This window comes from Cetorhinus maximus, chromosome 23, assembly GCF_964194155.1.
Source record: "Cetorhinus maximus chromosome 23, sCetMax3.hap1.1, whole genome shotgun sequence".
In the NCBI taxonomy this organism is placed as follows: domain Eukaryota; kingdom Metazoa; phylum Chordata; class Chondrichthyes; order Lamniformes; family Cetorhinidae; genus Cetorhinus; species Cetorhinus maximus.
Window position 1 is genome coordinate 17,105,341 of NC_135901.1, and position 21,804 is coordinate 17,127,144.

Genomic DNA, 21,804 nt, shown 5'->3' on the forward strand with positions numbered 1-21,804 from the left:
CCACTTGTTAATCAAGAATCTATCTAACTCTACCTTAAACATATTCAAAGACTCTGCTTCCACTGCATTTAGAGGAAGAGAGTTCCAAAGATTCACTACCCTCTAAGAAAAAAAAATTCTCCTCATCTCTGACTTAAATGAGCGACCCCTTATTTTTAGACAGTGACCCCTAGTTTTAATTCTCCCATAAGAGAAAACATGCTTCCGCATCCATCGTGTCAACACCCCTCAGGATCCTATATGTTTCAATCAAGGCACCTCTTACTCTTTTAAACTCCATCGGATACAAGGTCACTCTGTCCAATCTTTCCTTATAAGATGACCTGCCCATTCCTGGTATTAGTCCAGTAAACCTCCTCTGCACTGCTTCCATTTACATCTTTCCTTAAAAAGGAGACCAATACTACACACAGTACTCAAGATGTAGTATCACCAGTGCCCTGTATAATTCGACAATAACCTCCTTACTTTTGTATTCAATTCCCCACGCAATAAACAATAACATTCTATTAGCTTTCTTAATTGCTTGCTGTACCTGCTTATTAACCTTTTGAGATTCATGCACTGGGACACCCAGATCTCTCTGCATCTCAGAGCTCTGCTATCTCTCATCATTTAGATAATATGCTGTTTTACTCTTCCTGCCAAAAGGGACAATTTCACATTTTCCCACATTATATTGCCAGATCGTTTCCCACTCACTTAACCTAACTAAATCCCTTTGTAACCTCCTTATGTCCTCTTCACAACTTATTTTCCTACGTACTCAGTCATGTTCTCATCATCCTCACCACATTGCTCAATGTCATCTGCAAATATAATTGACCATGGCATTTCCTGTTATACTTGCTCAGTTAGAACATCTGCGGCCATCAGGAAGAGGAAGAGGTTCAGTGTCCATCCTTGATGCAATTCAACTTTGACGTTGAAACTCTCTCTCCCCCCCATACTGCTTCTTACTCTTGGCTTGGCACTCCTTGGACATGTCCTGTAATAGTCGTACATGCTCCTCAGGGACTCCATGAATTCTAACACATCTCAAGACTTCCTCCCTGGGCACCCGGTCATAAGTCTTCTGTAGATCAATGAATACAGTCCTCATGTTGCATTGACCTTCCAGATATTTCTCCATCCCTTGTCTTAAAACAAAAATAGCATTGGGATATCTTTCTACTGATGTTAAGAAGCTCTAGCCCAGTTATATACGTTAATATTCTGGATAAAAGTCAAATAAATCAACTTGATGTTAACAGAGTGATGAGTCATTTAAATATCCCTAATACAAGTTTGTTCCTTTTGAAATGTTCTCTCTCTCCCCTGTTTTCTCCATCCTCACCTCTGACAACAGAAGAGCTTATGGACTTCTTTGTCTCTAAGATTGGGACAATCTGATCAGCTGCCTCTGCTGCTTCCCTCCACTCCATTAGTTCACTGGTCTAAACTTCCTCTAAAGATCTGACCAGCCCCAGCCCTGAACCCACATCTTTCTTTAGTTTCTCTCTTATATCCTCTTATCTTCTCACAAGCTCATCTTGTTCATGAGACCCAGCTTCATCTCTATTTACCCTATCCCCACTGGACTGCTGTCCACCCAGGAGAGTTTTGGAGGAACGTAAGCTTATGCAGGGTGGAAGTTGGGAGACCAGCCAGGAGGGCAATGGAATAGTCGAGTCTGGAGGTAACAATGATGTGGATGAGCAGCAAATGGGTTGGCGTGGGATGGAGACAACAGATATAGAGTTGGAAGGAGGCGATCTTCATGATGGAGAGGATATGTCATCGGTAGCTCAGCCCTCAGCTCAGAGTCAGATCGGAAACTAAGGTTGCAATGGATCTGGTCCAGCCTCAGAATGTGACAGGGAGAGGGATGGAATTGGTAGTGAGGGTAACTGAACTTAGGATGGTGGGTTTTTATAGGCCTGAGTATTAATCCACCTCATGGGTCGCAGCTGTACAGACCTGAGCATTAACCAACCTCTGCCACGTATGATTCCATTACAGTAACAGGCCTTTCAGCCCAACCTCGATCTATAAAAAAAAATGTCTGTTCACCAATTGGGCTTTCAATGACACTGTTACAATCCATAATTTTCCACGTGGCCGAATATGTTCCATCAGTGACTGCAGAGCCCAGTGTAATTACTCAGCACTGGGTTGTACTCTGAGCATGTGCAGTACAAGTGATGGATGTGGAACATGATGATCAGGATTTGATAGGAGATGACATTGAATTACAGAGAACGTCGAGTCTGGAAACAGACTATTTGATGCAACTCATTTGTTTTCATGGTTATCTTCAAAGAATCTCACTCCACTGCATCTCCCTCACTTCAGCCTTTCAGCTTTTCATTCTAATCTCCTTTCTCTCGTGTACTCATCTAGTTTCCTTTGAAAGCAACTAAGTTACTTCACCTCAACTGCTTCCTGTGGTAGTGAATTTCACATTCTAACTACTCTCTGACTAAAGACATTTCTCCTTATTTTCCTGTTGGTCTTATTAGGAACTATCTTGTACATATGGCCTGGTTTCTGATTTCCCCCCCCCCCCACCCCCCCCACCCGCCCCTGCCCACCACATGGAAACATTGGCTCCACTTCTACCCCGTACAACATATTCATAGTTTAAAGAATCCTCTGGCAGGTCACATCTAAGCCTTCACTTTTCTAAAGAACAAAGCCCTATCCTTTTAATTTTCCCAATAACTGTAACCGCTCAGTGAGGATATCATCCTTAAAAATCCTTTGTGCACCAGCTCCAATGCTTATTTGACTTTTTAATTGTATGGAGACCAGAAATACCTACATGGTCCTAACCAGTTTGAACAATATTTAATTATTTCTTAATTTGGTACCCCTGGAAATAAATCCGGGCCTTTTGTGAACATTTTTATTTGATTTGCTGACTTGCAATAACGTTTTTCATTATTCATCTCTTTCTAGAGATTGCATTTCTCTTCTTCTCCATTCAGTTTTTTTATTCTCTAAGGTCTAGGCAATATTTGTATTTTTGCTCCCACGGTATATCATTGCATATTGCACGAACATATGGGCAATGAGCAGGAGTCGGCCATTCATCCCCTCGTTGTTGAAGTTCATTTGCCACTTAACGACCAGTCTGCAGGTGTTCTAATGTCTTCTTGTATTATGTTACATTCTTCCTCAGTGTTAGAAATGCTGTTTGGCATCAGCTGCCAATATTTTCATTGTTCCCAAGTCCCGGTCCGTAGTTTAAATGATGAATAACGGTGTTGGATCATCACTTTGAACCTTCTTCCAATCTGAAATTGCGGGTGGATGTGGTGGTGATTGCATAGATTACATCAGGGAGGAGGGTCCAGACATTCGGGTTTCCACATAATAAAGTGTTTATTTTATGTATTGTGCCTCTCGAACTGACCTTAATTGGGATGCCGAAACATTACATTCTCTGCCCGCATTCAAGCTATCAATGGCGGCTTATTTACCCAGAACAGCCCGCGCTCCAGAAGGTCCCCTATCAATGACTATTGGAGTCCAGTGCGCAGGTGCATTGTGGGTGTGCGCTTTGAGCATGCTCAGTGTCAGTCATGGTGACAGAGTGAGGAGGAGCGGACGGTTTGGGAGGCGGGAGGAGATTGTGGGCACAGGGTAGGAATGGAAACCGCGGCTGGACTGGGAACTGGATCAACTTCTGGGGTAGGCCTGAGACCCCGAATAAGAGGCCCGAAGCCCCGCGTTTACCCCGCGGTGACAGGCCCGGGGACAGCGGGCTCACTGGCCGCCATCTTGCGAGTCGGGGCGGGGCGGATCCGGGAGGCGGGGCTTCCTCCCCAGTGACAGACCCGGGTTATTAAAACAAAAATTGCAGGAAAAACTCGGCAGGTCTGACATCATCTGGGAAGAGAAAGACAGAGTTAACATTTCGAGTCCGTATGACTCTTCTTCAGAATTGAAGAGAAGTAGAAATGTGGTGAAATATATATGTTAAAGGGCGGGGCGGTGGGGGGGGGGGGGGCGGGGCGGCGTGGGACTGGTGAAGCTGGATAGGAGGCCAGTGATAGGTGAAGGCAAAGGAGAATCCGATTACCCGGGCAACAGGCCGCCGCCATCTTGGGAGAGGAAGGCGGGGCTTGTTCAATGAGGGGGCTCTTGGGCGGCCATCTTGGTGAGGTAAGAGGCAGTGGGCGGGGACTCAGGGACCCATTGGCCTGTGCAGCATTGTAAGATGGAATTCACTTCCCCAGAACAAAAACAGAATTACCTGGAAAAACTCAGCAGGTCTGGCAGCATCGGCGGAGAAGAAAAGAGTTGACGTTTCGAGTCCTCATGACCCTTCAACAGAACTCGAAACGTCAACTCTTTTCTTCTCCGCCGAGGCTGCCAGATCTGCTGAGTTTTTCCAGGTAATTCTGTTTTTGTTTTGCATTTCCAGCATCCGCAGTAGTTTTTTGTTTTTATTTCACTTCCCCAGAGATCAGTGAAGGCTGGGTCATTGCACATTTTCAAGGCTGAGTTAGCTGCATTAATTTTTGATCCACAAGGCAGTCATGGGTTATGGGTGCGAGGAGAAATGTGGCGTGAAGGCCAGAATCAAATCAGCCATGATCTCACTGAGCAGGCTTGATGGGCCGAATGGCCTCTGCTGCTGTTATTTCTCACAATCTTATGAAGGTGGGCTGCTTCAGCGAGCGGAGTGCATGTTTGGCCATCTTGTTGGGGAACAGAGAATTGGTGGAACTTCAGCATCCCAGTCATCAGGAGATAAGAGGGGAACGTATGTGAAACAGGGTGTTAAACCTTCGGGGAACCAAGAGAGAAAAAAATGCTTCATAGAAACTAGAATTTTTCACTCTGAATTTCTGGTCTTTCCTGACAGCGCTAACTTTTGTAAACTCCTTTTACAGCATATCAGAAAGGGAGGATTTGAAAATGGAAAGCTCAAACCAAACATCACAGCAAGATCTGACAGAGCCACTTGTTTCATCAGGACCTGAATATTATCCGCCTTTGAGTGTAGCAGGAGAAATGTCTGTCTGTTTACCCATGGGAAAAGATTTCAAGCATCAGTGTGACTGGAAAAGCACCAAGACACACACACCCATGTAAGCATGTTCCAGTGAATTGACTGTGGAAAGAGTCTTAACCAGTTAAACAACCTGTAAAACATTACCCCATTCACAGTGGAGAGAAACCACACACATATTCTGTATGTGGATGAGGCTTCAACTGATCATCCAATCTGGAGAGACACAAAGGCACCCACACTATGGAGAAACCATGGAAATGTGGGGACTGTGGGGAGGGTTTCAGTTACCCTTCTGAACTGGAAATTCATCGACGCGCTCACACTGGGGAGAGACCATTTACCTGCTCCAATTGTGGGAAGGGATTCACTCAGTCGTCCAGCCTGCTGACACACCAGTATGTTCACACTGATCAGAGACCTTTTGAATGTTCTGACTGTCAGAAGAAATTTAAAAGCAAAAAATATCTTCTCAGACACCAACACATTCACAGTGGGGAGAAGTCATTCACCTGCTCCATGTGGGAAGGGATTCACTGCTACATCTAACCTGCAGAAACACCAGCGAGTCCTCACAAATGAAAGACCTTTTAAATGCCCAGACTGTGGGAAGTGCTTTAAAAGTTCTGGGGAAGTGATATGCCATCAACGTGTTCACACAGACGAGAGACCTTTCAGATGCTCTCACTGTGGGACTGGGTTCAGGCGATCATCTGAACTCACTGTACACCAGCGAGTTCACACTGGGGAGAGGCCGTTCACCTGCTCTGCATGTGGGAAGGGATTTACTCAGTCATACAACCTGCTGAAACACCAGCGTATTCACTCTGCTATGAAACCCTTTAAATGTTCTGACTGTGAGGAGAGCTTCAAAAGCAGCAATGATCTGCTGAGACACCAGCAAATTCACACTGTGGAGAGACCGTTCACCTGCTCCGAGTGTGGAAATGGATTCACTGACTTAAAACGTCTACTGAGACACCGGAGAATTCACGAGTGTCTGCAGGAGTTGGATTCTGCTGTTTTTGCTATTGTTAGCCACATCCAGTATTAATCACTGTATTAACCTCTGTATTAATCCTGAGGTGTGTAAGAAATGTGTCCCAGCCACTCTCTTCCATAGTTTAGAGCTCCAGGCATGGAACAGAAGGCTCCTTTATAACTGTATTTGGAGTCAAGAAGAGCAAGTGTGAATGCTGGAAAGTGTAAGATTTTAGTCCAGAAGTCACAGATTACCCAAAAAGGGAGCTGTTGAAGTCATTGGTGATTTTTCAGCGTTTTATTAAGAGGCAACATTTAGATACGATACATCAGTTAAATATTCAGAAAAGATACACAACCTGTAACAGCTGAGAATGGTTTACCAATCCTGATCTCTGTGGCTGGAGGTGACAGTCTCCTCGGAATGGTTTACTGGTCCCGGATCAGGGAGATGCTGATCTCCATGGCTGGAGGTGACAGTCTCCTCTGGATGGTTTACTGGTCCTGGATTGGATGATCGGACAGATGAAGCTGATCTCTGCAGCTTGATGTGGCAGCCTCTTCTGTTCTCATTCTTCTGGATCTAGTCCAAGTGTTTGGTGTTAATCTGAAGCCAGATCATTATGGGTCAGTTTGAAAAAACCTTTACTGTCCAAAATGATGTTCCCTCTCGAGCCTGTTTAAACTTCACTCAGACAGTTGGTTTACATGTGGGTCATCAGATCCAACCTGATCAGGGTTAGAGATCTCTTGTTTCAGGGACATTGATAGAGAGATGTCCTTGGTAGAGATAACAGGCCTGTCCTGTGTTTGTCACCCAGCCAGCTGCTGTGGAAGCTTTCTTCGTAACAGAGAGTACGAGAGCTGTTTCTATTAATATTCAATGAATTTCTTAACATCTCATGAAGATTCTTAGATGGTGATATTTTACCAAACAAACTGTTAAATCAGAGATTGGTGTGAAACTGCGACCTGTTCCTGACTGAAAGTGATGTTTCCAGTCTGAAAATTTCCAAGCGTTTGTGTAACATTCTGGAGTCTCCCAATGTCAGGCAGTGACAACAACAACTTGGATTTACCCTTGAACAGATTAAAATGTCCCGAGACCCTTCACAGAGAATCAAAAGCTGGGTCGAAAAGGTAAGAAGGAGACAGGTTTAGTGAGGGAATTCAAGCCCCGAGGACCTCAGCAGGGTGAAAGCGCCTCTGCCAATAGTGGAGTGATGTAGGTGTGGGGAGCTGAAGGGGTCAGAATTTTATTATTGTTCTTTCATGGGATGTGGGGGGTCACTGGAAAGGCCAGTATTTGTTGCCCATTCCTTGTTGCCCTTGAACTGATGGGTTGCTCAGCACAAGAGTCAACTACATTGTTGTGGGAGTTTGGAGTCACATGTAGGCCAGACCAGGTAAGGATGGTAGATTTCCTTCCCTAAAGGGCATCAGTGAACCAGATGGATTTTTACAACTATCGATTACTGAGACTAGCTTTCAATTCCAGATTCATTAATTGAATTTAAACTCCATCAACTGCTGTGATGGGATTTGAACCCATGCCCCCAGAGGATTAGCCTGAATCTCGGGATTACTGATGCAGTGATATTAGCACCACACCACACCACTGCCCTCAGCCCCTTGATTTCAGGAGCACACAAAATGAAGTTGAACACAGTTAAATGTGAGGTAGTAGATTTTGGTCAGAAGAATGAGGAGGTCATTTATTACTTGGAAGGTGTGAGCCTGGGTGGAAAAAAGGAACTAAGAGATCTCTGAGTATAATTGTATCATTCAGAGCAAGGCCATAAAATGAGCAAATCGAGCACTAGGTTTTATTTCTTGAGGAATGGAATTGGAATGTGGGGGAGTTCTGCTAAAGCTGCCTGGAACCCTGGTCAGACCACACTGAGAGTAATGAGTACAGCTCTGGTCACCATTTTATAAAACAAATAGAGAGACCCTGGAGAGGGAGCAGAGAATATTTACAAGGATGATACCAGAAATACATATGAGGAAAGGATTGACAGACTGAGTCCCTTCCCCCTGAAAAATAGCAGGCTGAAGGGTGACCTAATAGAGGTCTTTAAAATTGTGAAAGATTTCGATAGAGAGGAAACAGAGAGAACGTTTTCTCTCGTGGGAAAGAGAATAACCAGAGGTCTTCAATAGAAGATGGTGTAAAATTATTAACACTGAACTCTGTTAAAACCCCTTTTGTGTTATAGTGAGGAAGGAAAATGGAGAAATAGGGCATAATATAAATTAATTCCACGGGAGAAAGATTCTGGGAAATAATGACAATCTTTAAAACACTTACTGCAGCTAAAAACTAAAGTTCTTGAAGATTGGTTGTGTGAGCCAAAGGCAGGAATGTAGGGGCCTCTCTGAGATAAATGGCAACAGGATGTAGCAGCCTGCAGGTACGAGGAAATAGAACCATGGTGAATACACGGAACATTACATGATTAACCAAGGCTAACATTCCTGACATGAACTGTGAATACGAAAATTTAGGTGATTAACTAAGGCTAACATTGCTGACATGAACTATACCTGATTGGTTAAGAGAAACATTCTCAGGGCATGATCACCACAGGGATGAATATTGATTGGGATGGGGCAGAGGTTAATTGGATAAGAGGCAACAAGAAAGAGATCCTCCTGAGCAAGGCCATGTGGAGGAGAAGAAGCCGAGACCAGCAGCCAAGAGAAGGAGAAACAGAGAAGAAACAGATTTGACACAGGTAGAATAACCCACATTAAACTGTAAATCATTGCCAGAGCTTGTTGCTGTAGTTTACATGAAACTTGATAAACTTGTCCTGACTTTGTCTCCATAAAGTTGTTTCACAATTGAAACTTTGTTACTATGTCTGTTTCTGTTGATAAATGAGGAATTAAAACCTCCCAAAAGTACAGATTGAGTTACTGTTTATATTAAAATAGACTGTATCGGTATTTATGTTAAAGTAGAATGTATCTCTGATTACATTACTGAAAACACTGTCTCAGATTCCTGCACTAAGCCAATGCCTCTATTTATAACATACTAGGATCTACCTCAGTTATTACTGCATTGCACCATATCTCTCCTTATATTACAATCGGCTATATTCAAGATATTACTGCACTAGACCCTATCTGATTATTACCAAACTCGACCATGTCTCTCTTTATATTACACGTTACTCTGCCTCAGTTCACAGAATTGTTACGGTGCAGAAGGAGGCCATTTGGCCCATCGTGTCTGCACCTGCTCTCTGAGCATTGTAACTTGGTGCCACTCTCCTGCCTTTTCCCTGTAACCCTGCACATTGTTTCTATATAAATAATCATCTATTGCCCTCATGAATGCCTCAGTTGAACCTGCCTCCACCACACCTCCAGGCAGTGCATTCCCAACTCGAACCAGTCGCTGTGTGAGAAAGTTTTTTTTCACATCACATTTACTTAGACCATAAGACATAGGAGCAGAAATTAGGCCGTTCGGCCCATCGAGTCTGCTCCGCCATTCAATCATGGCTGATAAGTTTCTCAACCCCATTCTCCCGCCTTCTCCCCGTAACTTCTTTTGCAAATCACTTTAAATCTGTGCCCTCTCGTTCCCTCGATGAGTTTCTCCCTATTTACTCTATCGAACCCCCACGTGATTTTGAACACCTCAGTCAAATCTCCTCTTCACCTTCTCCTCTCCAGAAGAACAGTCCCAACCTCTCCAAACTATCTTCATAACTCAAAACAAAAAACAGAATTACCTGGAAAAACTCAGCAGGTCTGGCAGCATCAGCGGAGAAGAACAAAGTTGACGTTTCGAGTCCTCATGACCCTTCAACAGAACTAAGTAAAAATAGGAGAGGGGTGAAATATAAGCTGGTTTAAGTTGTGGGGGGGAGGGGGAGAGAGAAGTGGTTGGGGGGGGAGGTGGTTGTAGGGACAAGCAAGCAGCGATAGGAGCAGATAATCAAAAGATGTCACAGACAAAAGAACAAAGAGGTGTTGAAGGTGGTGATATTATCTGAAAGAATCTGCTAATTATGACTGGATGGCAGGACACGCAAGGTACAGCGTGGCGCCCAGAACTATATACAATATTCCAACTGAGGCCTAACGAGTGTCTTATATTGAGGGAACAGCGCCACTAATTGGCGAATACCTGTATTGCAGCCAGTGGCCCAGGAAGGCGGTTTGTCTCCTTTTAAGGCATTATGCAAATATAAATGGAGGACAGTATATCAGCTATCTTTTCTCCATCTAGAGGGATAGTTAAGCATGTTCTACAATACATGAGAAAAACTGAGCTGTTTAATGGAAAAATATGAACAGGGTGACGCTATGATTTTTAAAAATTAGTGTACGTGACTATGAGAGGTAGTGCTTGATGCCGGCTGGCAGCGTGTGAGAGGTTAGGACATACTTACCTGGCAGGGGAGCAAACAATGATCATGCAGGTTTTTCTCCCAGGACGAGGCTATCCCATTGCACTTCGGGTGTGCTGATGCCTGCGATGTCCCCAAATGCGGGATACTCGACTGCAAAATTTGTGGTAGTGGGAGACTGCGTTCGCGCTCTCCCCTGGTTTACAATTCAAAAAATAGACTTCAACATATTTGTTTAATGAGGTTCTTTGTTATATCTTATCCAATGTAAACAATTTGGGCCACAAAATACTCTTTCGAAATCTAGACTCTTTTGTTTTCCCTCCCGCAACTATCCAACCCCCATTCTTTTCCTCCCTGCGATTATCAGCAGGCGATTATTCCATCTCCGCATCATTTTATCGCTGCCATTTCTGTTGTGGCCGCCAAATTCCACGCGCCATTTTTAACCCCGCATTTGCCCACTCCAATATTCTCTCTCAAACCCCCAAATAATACCCAACCCACCATCAAAACAGTCCCTGCACTCCTTCCAGCACCACCCTCCACCTCCCAACCCACCCCGTATCTCTCTGGACTTCGTTATAATATCATCATTCATATACATTCACCATTTAAAACATGCAACTACGAACCCTCACTATTTCAAACATGTGCAAGTACCCTGTCCCCATGTACATTCTAATTACCCCCCTCCGAAATCAACAGCAGCCTCCCACCCCCTCTGTATAATCTCCCCCTTCAACAGTTCCCTCTGTGATTTCTACCTTCTCAAACTCCTGCCCCCTTCTCCCCATGTGTAAAGTCTTTCCCTGCCCCTTCTGCAGCTCACTTCCCCTGCTGTGGGTTTATCTCATAAACAGGCTTTCCATTCACTTGCCATTATTTCTTCAAGACTTCAATAGCGCAAAGCGAAGAAATAAACGGAGAAAGAAAGCTGGAGAGAGACAGAAAGAAATCTAAACCCAAAACCTCCGTAAAATGAATAGAAAATGACCAACAGGATGATCACACAGCCTAAAACACATGCATTATCCCTGAATTATAACAAGACTTTAGACAGCTTCATATTAGGTCTTCTCACTTTCTCTTGTGGGGCTCCAGTTCCTCACACACCGGAGGCTAACATGTATGTTTTAGATTGCAAGGCCGGGCTACTTTAACCCCAGGGCTATCTTTTTGAAACTCCAGGCCCACAGCCTAACAGGAACTGGTTAACCGGAGCCACCGAAAACCAGGCAATTAAATCTCAGGGTAAGAAACAGACACAAACTCACGTGGGCTCATGGGGCGCGGCCTTGGAGAAGGTCTCAGTCTGTCCCCTCTGGAGGAAGGTCCTGAAGAGGAAGAGTCCTTGTCCCAGTCTGGATCTTCACATTGCAGGTTTCAAAATAAAAATTCATTGAGAGTCATACAGTTACTAGGGTACTAGGCCCTGTCTCAGTTATTACTGTAATGGATCTTGTTTCGGTTTATATTTCATTAGACAGTGTCTCAATTATTACTGTAATAGATCATGTTTCTAATGATATCTACCTATATCACACTAGGCCCTGTTCTAGATCGGCATCAAATACTGGCCTTGTAAGTACATTTATAATACATGATACTCGGTCTACTGATTATTGCACGGGACCTTACCCCTGTTCATAACACATTAGACCCAGTTTACTGATTACGGCACTGGACCCTGTCCCTGTTTATAATACATTAGACCTGGTTTACTGATTACTGCGCTAGACCCTATCCCTGCTTATACTACATTAAACCATGACCCTGTTTATAATACACGAGACCCAGTCTACTGCTTACTGCCCTAGACCTTCTTCTTGATTATAATACACTAGATCGTGTCCTTTTTTATAAGACACTATACCCGGTCTACTGGTTACTGCACTGGACCATGTTCCTAATGGCAGCCACAGCTCCCATAATCCCCCGCGCCCCAGAAAACGCTCTATCCAACTCACGCCTTTCCCCAGGCGCTGAGAGTGCGCGTGCTCCCCCGGGTCAGCCGCGGGGCATTCTGGGCGGCTCCTTTGTTGTGAGTCGGACTCGGTGGAAACGGGAGAAGAAACCGGGAAGCGGCGGCGAGGATGGGGGAGGCGCTGCAGCATCGCTTTAATGGGCAGCCCTGACCCCCAGCCCGGGGAGATCACCGCACGGCCGCCGGGCCCGGCCGCTCTCATTCGGCCTCTGAGAGCCGCACTCGCTGCTCCTGAGGCTGCGCTCGCCCCCCGCTCAGTTTCTCCATTGAATCCTGTTTCTCTCCTTGTTTCTCCCAACTCAGATTCACCGCCTCATTTTCTTTTCTTCCTCTGAGCCCCTGAACTCCATCTGACAGGGTCATGTTGGAGAGCGGGCATTGACTGTCCTGGGAAACAACAGCAAGAGGAGCTCAGAGGCCGGAGGAGCAAAGGGAGCAGCGAGTTCAGTCATCAATCGGGGGGATTGAGGACTGGACCCTGAGTCAGTCAGTCAGAAGAGTCAGAGTGAACCCCTGGGGAATCATTCATCTCTGAAAAATTAAAGGAGTATCTCTTTTATCAACAACATTATTTAACATTTATCAGTATTTTTATTTATTTCATGGGGTGTGGGCATCACTGGCAAGGCCAGCGTTTGTTGCCCATCTTAATTGCCTTGAATTGAGTGACTTGCTCGGCCATTGCAGCAGCAGTTAGGAGTCAACCACGTTTCTGTGAACTTAGGGTCACATGTGGGCCACAACAGGTAAGGATGACAGGTTTCCTTCTCTAAAGGACATTAGTGAACCAGATTGATTTTGCAATGATCTGGTCACTGTTACTGACATCAGCCTTATATTCCAGATTTTATTAAAGGGAGTTAAATTGCACCAGCTGTGCTGATGAGATTTGAACCAATCTCCCCAGAGCATTAGCTTTAGCATTATAAGTTCAGTGACATTATCAATACGCCACCATCTTCCTGGAGTTCCTGGCCTTTGTTTCAGATGCTTCTGTGCCAAGTTGAGCAGGTGTTTAAAGGTCATTCATTTCCCTCGTTCCATGTTGTTGTTAGTTAAAGATATAGATTAATTCCTCATTGATCATGCAACCATTTGTGATATTTAGAGAGACAGTCATTCAGATTTCTGCACATTTATGAGTTAAAGAAACATCCTTCATGCAATTAGTGATCCACATTCTGTACTGGGGGAGATGTCTGGCGACTTCAGCCTTTAAAATTCTAATCCTTTTGTTCAATTCCCTCCATGGAGTCACCCCTCCCTATCTCTGTGACCTCCTCAAGCCCTATACCCTCTAAATAAGGAGAAGCACTTTCCAGTGTGAGACGGGTCAGTGAGCAGATAACACAGATTGAAGGTAATTGGCAGCAGAACCAGAGGTGACATGAGGGAGATAATGCAGTGATTTGTTATGCTCCAGAATGCACTGCCTAATAGGGTGGTGGAAGCAAATTCAGTAATACCTTTCAAATGGGATAAATACTCAAATTGGAAAAAAATTGCAGGGCTGTTGGGAAAGGGCAAGATTGTGGTGTTAAAGTGCACAGCTCTTTCAAAGATCCAGTGTGGCCATGATGGGCAGAATGGCCTCCTTCCATGCTGTGCCATTCCATGACATTAGGCACTCTGCATACCTCTGATTCTGGCCCCTTACTTGCTAATGACCTCAACAAAAGAGCTAAATTCCAGAGATGATTTGAAAGTGACTTACCTTGGCCCAGTGTGGCATCAAGGAGCCCGAGTAAAATTGAAATCAATGGGAATTGGGAGGGGGGAATCTGGCTGGAATCATGGCCAATACTAAGGAAGGTGCTTGTGGTTGTTGGAGGCCAATCATCTCAGCCTAAGACATTGGTGTGTGACTTGCAGAGGAATTTGGAGGTGATAGCATTTTCATAATCCTGCTATCCTGGTCCTTCGAGGTGCTGGAGGTTGAGGGTTTGTGAGATTCTGTCAAAGTTCTTGTCGAGTTGTAAATATATAAAATTCCTCTCCATCACCCACTGCCTCTCCCACCTCTCCCTTTCCTTCTATAGATGCTGGAGCCTTGTGTAGACATCTTTTCCCTGAAGGACATTAGTGAACCGATTGTGTTTTTATGACAATTTGATAACTTTCGTTGTCACTTTTCCCTAGTGCCAGCCCCACAAATTACCAGGTTAATTCAGCTCAGTATCACAACCTGCCTTTGCTTTTCTGGGATTCTCTCTCACTCCATTTTTTCTGTTTTAAATCAAATTCACAGGATATTTGAAGTCGAAGGATTTGCAGTCGAGAAACACAAACACATCATATCAAGATCTGCCTCAATCACAAAATTTATCATAACCTGAATATCATCAGATTTTGAACATGGAAGGAAAAAGCACTGTTCACAATGGGGGGAAACCGTGCATGTGCTCTGTGTGTGAACAAGACTTCAGCCATTCATCCAGCCTGTCAGAACATAAATGCAGTCAGAATGGGGAGAAACCGTGCAGATTTGGGGACTGTGGGAAGGGATACAATTATCCATTCAAGGTAGAAATTCATCAGGGTCGTCACAACGGGGAGAGGCCATTCACCTGCACTGACTGTGGGAAGAGATTCATTACCTCATCCCACCTTCTGACACACCAGCGCATTCACACCGGAGAAAAGCCGTTCACCTGCTCCAAGGGTGGGAAGGGATTTGCTCATTCATCCAACCTGCTGAGACACTAGCGAGTTCACACTGATGAGAGACCTTTTCAATGCCCAGACTGCAGGAAGCACTACAAAAGCTCTGGGGAACTGATGTCTCACCAACGTGTTCACACTGATGTGACACCGTTCAAGTGCTCTCACTGTGGGATTGGGTTCAGACGATCATCTGACCTCAGGGTACATCAGCGCATTCACACTGGGGAAAGGCCATTCACCTGTTCAGAGTGTGGGAAGGGATTTACTACCTCATCTTACCTTCTAACACACCAGCGAATTCACACTGGGGAGAGGCCATTCACCTGCTCTGAGTGTGGGAAGGGATTCACTCAGTCATCCCACCTGCTGACACATCAATGAGTTCACACTGGGAAGAGGCCGTTCACCTGCTCCAAGTGTGGGAAGGACTTTTCTTACTCATCAAACCAGCTGAGGCACCAGCGAGTTCACACTGGCAAGAGACCTTTTAAATGTCCAGATTGCGGGAAGTGCTGTATAAGTTCCAGGGAACTGTTGTCCCATCAACGTGTTCACACTGGCAAGAGACCATTCAGATACTCTCACTGTTGCATTGGATTCAGCCAATCATCTGACCTCACTGTACATGAGCGGGTTCACACTGGGGAGAGGCCATTCACCTGCTCCAAGTGTGGGAAGAGATTCACTCGGTCATCCTACGTGCTGACGCATCAAAGAATTCACACTGGGGAGAGGCTGTTCACCTGCTCCGACTGTGGGAAGAGATTCAATCAGATATGCACGCTTTTGGGACACCAGCGAGTTCACACTGGGGGGAGGCCGTTCACCTGCTCTGAGTGATTTCAGACCTTCCTCTGAACAGTTTTCAAACTGACTCCAGCTCATTGTCCATTCCTTCACTCAAGACCCGGATGGAAAACCCTCAGCTCAAGATGGCGGCGGCCGGTTGCCCGGGTAATCCGGACCTGTCACCGGGGAGGAAGCCCCGCCTCCCTGACTCCCACTCGCATGATGGCGGCCAGTGAGCCCGCTGCCCCCGGGCCTGTCACCGCGAAGAAAAAGTCCAGTTTCCCGCTGGAATTTGTGACAAATCAGCTTTCAAAATGATGCAGAGTTTCAGCCAATGAGGGAGATCCGGGCTCAGCCCCGCCCCTCATTCACTCCGATTGGTTGGGGGACCTGTCGCTGCTGCTCGGTCCTCCAGACCGCCCCCTCTTCCTATTGGTCCGGACCTGCCATCAATCACCGGGCTTTGTGAGTTGAAGCATGCGCAGTGCTGATGCTGTAGCTGGAGTGAGGCCTGTCGGCCCCAAATCTGAATAAGAAGCTTCTGGTCCCGCGTTTGTATCGAGCGGGGGAAACAGCTGCGGCTTCTCCCGGCGACAGGCCTGAGTTTACGGCCGGCATCTTTATAGAGGCCGCAAACCAGCAGGAGGCAAAAAATCAGAGAGAGAGTTTGTTGTGAAGTCAATGGGTTGTTGTAAATCAGGAGGTCAGGGTTACAGTCAACAACAACAACTTCTATTTATATAGAGCCTTTAGCATCAGAAACCATCCCAGTGCATTTCACAGGAAAATTATAAAACAAAGTGTGACACCGAGACACATGAGGAGATATGAGGGCAGGTGACCAAAAGCTTGGTCAAAGAGGGCAGTTTTAAAAAGTGCCTTAAAGGAGGAAAGTGAGGTCGAGACGGAGAGATGTAGGGAGGGAATTGCAGAGCTTGGGGCTGAGGGAACTGAAGACGCAGCCACAAGGGGTGGAGAAACCACCTTCACGATTGCTCATTAAATCTCGACACAGTAAGTTCTGGACACAAGGCTCATGTTTTATTCTGTATGGTTGGTCAGGCTGTTTCAGATTAATATTTTAACACGAGTAATGAATAAAGTGAATTATCAAACATATTGTTCTCTCTAGTTGTACAAACTTGTTAAAAGGATACAGAAAGAATTATCCAACACTTTGTCTGGATTTCAGCCCAGGGAGAATGTGTGGGATGGGGATCTGCAGCTTTGAGGAATAAGAGAGGGAAAAAATGTTCTATTGAAACTAGAATTGTCTGTTCTGAATTTCTATCCTGTACTGACAGAGATGACTTGTGTAAACCCCTTTTACATGATATTACATGGGGAGAATTTGTAGACACGTAACTTGAATTGAACATCACATCAAGATCTGACAGTCACTGGATTCATCAGGACCTGAATATCATCAGCCCTTGAATCTGTAAGGAGAAATGTTTGTCCGTGGGAAAAGGTTTCAAACATCAGTGTGACTGGAAAAACACCGAGACACGCACACACTAGTGAGAGTGTTCCAGCGCACTGACTGTGGAAAGAGCTTTAACCGGTTACACAGCCGGAAAAAAAATTGCATCATTTACAGTGGGGAGGAACTGTTCTGTCTGTGAAAAAGGCTTCATCTGATCATCGAATACCACGGAGAAACCATGGAAATGTGGGGACTGTGGGCAGGCATTCACTACCCCCTCCAAGCTGGAAACTCATCGACGCACTCACACTGGGGAGAGACCATTCACCTGCTCTGAGTGTGGGAAGGGATTCACTCAGTCATACAGCCTAGCATTACACCAGTGAGTTCATACCGGGGAGAGGCCTTTCACCTGCTCCGTGTGTGGGTAGAAATTTATTAATTCTTCCAACCTTCTGAGGCACCAGCATGTTCACAGTGAGGAAAAGCCATTCATTTGCTCTTATTGTGGAAAGACTTTCAGTCTTTCAACCATCCTCATCTCACACCAGCGAGTTCACACTGGGGAGAGGCCATTCATCTGCTCCGTGTGTGGGAAGGGATTCACTGAGTCAGCCAACCTAGCATTATACCAGCGAGTTCACACTGGGGAGAGGCCATTCATCTGCTCTTTGTGTGGGAAGGGATTTATTAATTCATCCAACCTGGTGTCACACTAGCGAATTCACACTGAGGAGAAACCATTCAGCTGCACTTCCTGTGGAAAGAGTTTCAGGCATTCAAGTAATCTCAGTCTGCACCTGCAAGTTCACACAGGAGAGAGGCCATTCACCTGCTCCCATTGTGGGAAGGGATTCACTTGTTCCTCTCACCTGGTGAGGCATCAGCGACTTCACAAGTGACAGCACGGACTGGATTCTAATGTTATTGCTGCTGTTAACCATATCCAGGATTGAACCATGTTCATTCTGACAGCTGGGGTTTGTCTCTGCTGCTGTTAATAATCCCTGTAACTGGGTTGAAGTTTAATATGCTGAATCTATAGCTGATTGTGTTCTTGGGACGGCAGTGTCCCTTTAAGAACCGCTGTCTGATCTTTCCCCACAACTCTGTGACATTCATCAGAAATTAGTTTACATCAAGATTATGAACTTTTCTTCAATCCTAAATTGATCTTTGGTACGAACTCTACAATTCAGTGTCTGAAAGGTTCCACTGATTAACATCTCCAGTTAGAAAGTGCTGATTAATCCCTGCTGACAATTCTTACTGATTTGCACATTAAGCACAGTGACACATCCATTATCCACCAGAAAGAAGGGGAATGGGGTTTGGAGAATCGAGAGTCCCCAAATGTTACCCCTCCTGTCTAGTACAGAAATCCCCTTGGCACAGGAATGGAGACAAGTCCAATCCAAGTGATGGACTAAGAAATCGCCGTCTAATAAACTTATGAAATCTTCAGAAATTTATGGAATATTATAGAAATTGCTCACTCTTATGAAGGAAGCTTCCATAGCAGCTTACTGGATGACAAACACAGGACAGGCCTGTTATCTCTGCCAAGGACGTCTCAAGCACATTTCCTGAAACAAGACATTTCTAACCCTGATGTGATTGAATCTCATGACCCATATTTAAACCAACTGTCTGTCTGAAGGTTAAAACAGGCTCACGAGAGCAAAACGATTTCAAAGTGACTCGTACTGGCTTCAGCCCAGCACCCACACTCTGGCTCACACCAGTAAACCGTTCAGAGGAGATTGCAGCCACCAGCTACAGAGACCAGCACTCACTCTGAGACATCATGCCTCCGTTTGTCCTCCGGGACTGGTCAACCATTCTGACCTGTCACCGGTCATCTGTTTTCCTGTCTATTTAGCTCTTTGATCATATCTAAACTGTTGCTTCTCAATAAACTACTTTCAAATCACTTCTGAGCTCGGCCCCCTTTTTCAGGTAATCTGTGACTCCCAGACCTAAATCTTACAAGGAGTGTTAGGAGCAGGATCACAGTGGTCGAGGTCATAGGCTTGAGAAGTAACAGTCTTAGTTAAATGTGAATGGGGAAATTCCTAAGTGAAGCCAGGAGTATATAATGACATTAACATATTACAGGGAACGATGGACAGATAGGCTGACAGAGAACATGGACACGCCAGGGGTGAGAGATATCCTGGTGATTGTAGAAGGGTATGATGAGAATTACGAATATATCTCTATAGACTTTCTAAAGAGTTTCAGAAAGGCCAAATTAAATTGAAGAAAGTCCAGAATCAGTTGGAAAATATCCACAAGGTGAATGCAGGTGAAGAATGAGCTGGAAAATCTTTAAATTCTGCGCCGGAACTTTTGTTTGAACCATATGTATTTACGACATGCCAATAATTTAGAATTGTGTGAGATTTTCTGCAGGTGGGGAGGATGAATCGAAATTGATAGCTATCACGTTTACTGGATATAGTTTTTACATTTATTCTTGGCAGCTCAAGGGTTTGTGTTGCTGATTCTGATAATTCTAGTAGCTTGAGTATGTTATTGATGGTATGTAATCATGAAATTATGAAAACAAGCTCTTAGCTTAGAAATAACTGGGTTAGCCAGAAATTGGTTTGTGAAAAGTCAGTAAGGATATTTCCTTCTCAAGGTGGGGAGATCTGGAAGAAATAATTGTCCAATAACCATGTAATTTTTAAAGAAATTTACTGATTGTAGGAATCTCTCTCTCTCTCTCTCACTTATGAAGAAAGCTTCCTGGGTTGACAAACACAGGACAGTGTAAGCCTGTTATCTCTGCCAAGGACATGTCTCCAGCACACACCCTGAAACAAGACACACTTGATCGGGTCAGTGGAGGGTGATGGGGGAGGAATCTCATGACCCAAATGTAAACCAACTGTCTAAGTAAAGGTTAACAGGATGCCCTAGAAAGTGATGAGCCACTAAATGACTTCAAGGATTTCCAATGGAAATAGGAGGGATTAACCTGAAAATCTATCCCTTGATAATTGAATAAGCGATTGACAAAAGACCCCCAGAAATAATGTATACAAACAGCCTTTCAAGAGGAAAATCAGTTTAGAGAAGAAAGAACTTCTCAGTGATCTATGCTGGCTTCAGCTGAACACTTTGGCTTAAAGAAACCGAGAAAGGGAGAGACTGTCACCTCCAGCCATGGAGATCAGCCTCCCCCTGATCCAGAACCAGTAAATCATTCCGAGGGGACTGCCAACTCCAGCCAAGGAGATCAGCATCCCCCTGATCCAGGACCAGTAAACCATTCCGAGGAGACTGTCACCTCCAGCCACAGAGATTAACATACTCTTGCTTCTCCCTATCCATTTGTCCAATCAGGGACCAGTAAACCGTTCTCACCTGTGATGGGTTGTATGTCCTTTCTGCCTTTTTAACTGATGTATCGTATCTAAACTGTTGCTTCTTAATAAAATGCTTCAAAACACCTACGACTTCAAACCCCTTTTTGGGTAATCTGTAACTCCTGGACTAAAATCTTACACTTGACCATGAGAGTAACTGAAGGTACGAGAACTGAAATAATCTGGAGTAATGATGAGGTGTTATTTGTGGTTCAGTGTTTGCATTCGTATCTCTCAGTCAGGAGGCTGTGGGTTGAAATCCACATCTAGAAACATGAGTTTAAAATCCAGGTTGATATTTTGATGCAGTACTGAGGGAGCACTGTCAGTCTATGGCCCCATCTGTCCTCTCATTTGGGTGTAAAAGTTCCCAGGATGTTCTTCCAAAGAGCAAGGGAGTTCTCCCTGCTGTACTGCTTCATTTTTATCCTCAACAAACATCACTGAACAGGTTATCTGATCACAATCACATTTCTATTAGTGAGATCTTGCTGTGCACAATTTGGTGACAACATTTCATACATTACAACAGTGACTACACTTCAAAAAACTTAATTGGTTGTAAAGCACTTATGGACGTCCTGAAGTTGTGAAAGGTGCTATATAAATACAAGTCTCCATTAACAAAGGAGAAAATGCCCAAAAATACAACAGTTGGTAACAGGACACCAATCAGTCTCCTCTTATCTTAGAGAAATGAAGGACTGGGACACTGTGTTTGACACAAAGCTGATTTATTTAACCTATACCCAGAATATTAAACTCCAGCCCAGTTACAAGGATTACTAACACCAACAGAAACAAACTCTAACTTTCAAAATGAAACGGTTCAGTCCTGGATGTGATTAACAGCAACAATAACAGCAGAATCCAAGCCCTGCAACTTGTGAACTCGCTGGTGTGTCTGCAGGGTGGATGAACGAGAGAATCCCTTCCCACAGATGGGGCAGGTGAATGATCTCTCCCTGGTGTGAATGCGCTGGTGTTTCAGTCAGAGGGAATGCTGAATGAATCCCTTCCCACACACAGAGCAGGTGAACGGCCTCTCTCCAATGTGACTGCGCTGGTGAGTCAGCAGGTCCATTTTGCCTTTAAAGCTCTTATCACAGTCGGAACATTTAAAAGGTCTCATGTCAGAGTGAACACGTTGGTGTGAAGTGAGATGAATTCCTTTCCACAATCAGTGCAGGTGAACGGTCTCACCCCAG

General features: G+C 44.8%; 3 protein-coding genes and 1 non-coding gene across 4 annotated transcripts in view; 3 read left to right on the forward strand and 1 right to left on the reverse strand.

Moving 5' to 3' along the window:
* Window positions 1–21,804, forward strand: part of LOC144696999 (uncharacterized) — a 608,705-nt gene that overhangs the window by 356,772 nt on the left and 230,129 nt on the right. The window lies entirely within an intron of this gene.
* The window catches only part of LOC144697121 (uncharacterized), a 392,678-nt gene that overhangs the window by 311,218 nt on the left and 59,656 nt on the right, over window positions 1–21,804 (forward strand). The window lies entirely within an intron of this gene.
* Window positions 1–21,804, reverse strand: part of LOC144697096 (uncharacterized) — a 470,203-nt gene that overhangs the window by 60,283 nt on the left and 388,116 nt on the right. The window lies entirely within an intron of this gene.
* LOC144698577 (U1 spliceosomal RNA) lies at window positions 10,388–10,552 on the forward strand. The gene has a single exon (XR_013580526.1). It is a non-coding gene; the product is annotated as a U1 spliceosomal RNA (small nuclear RNA).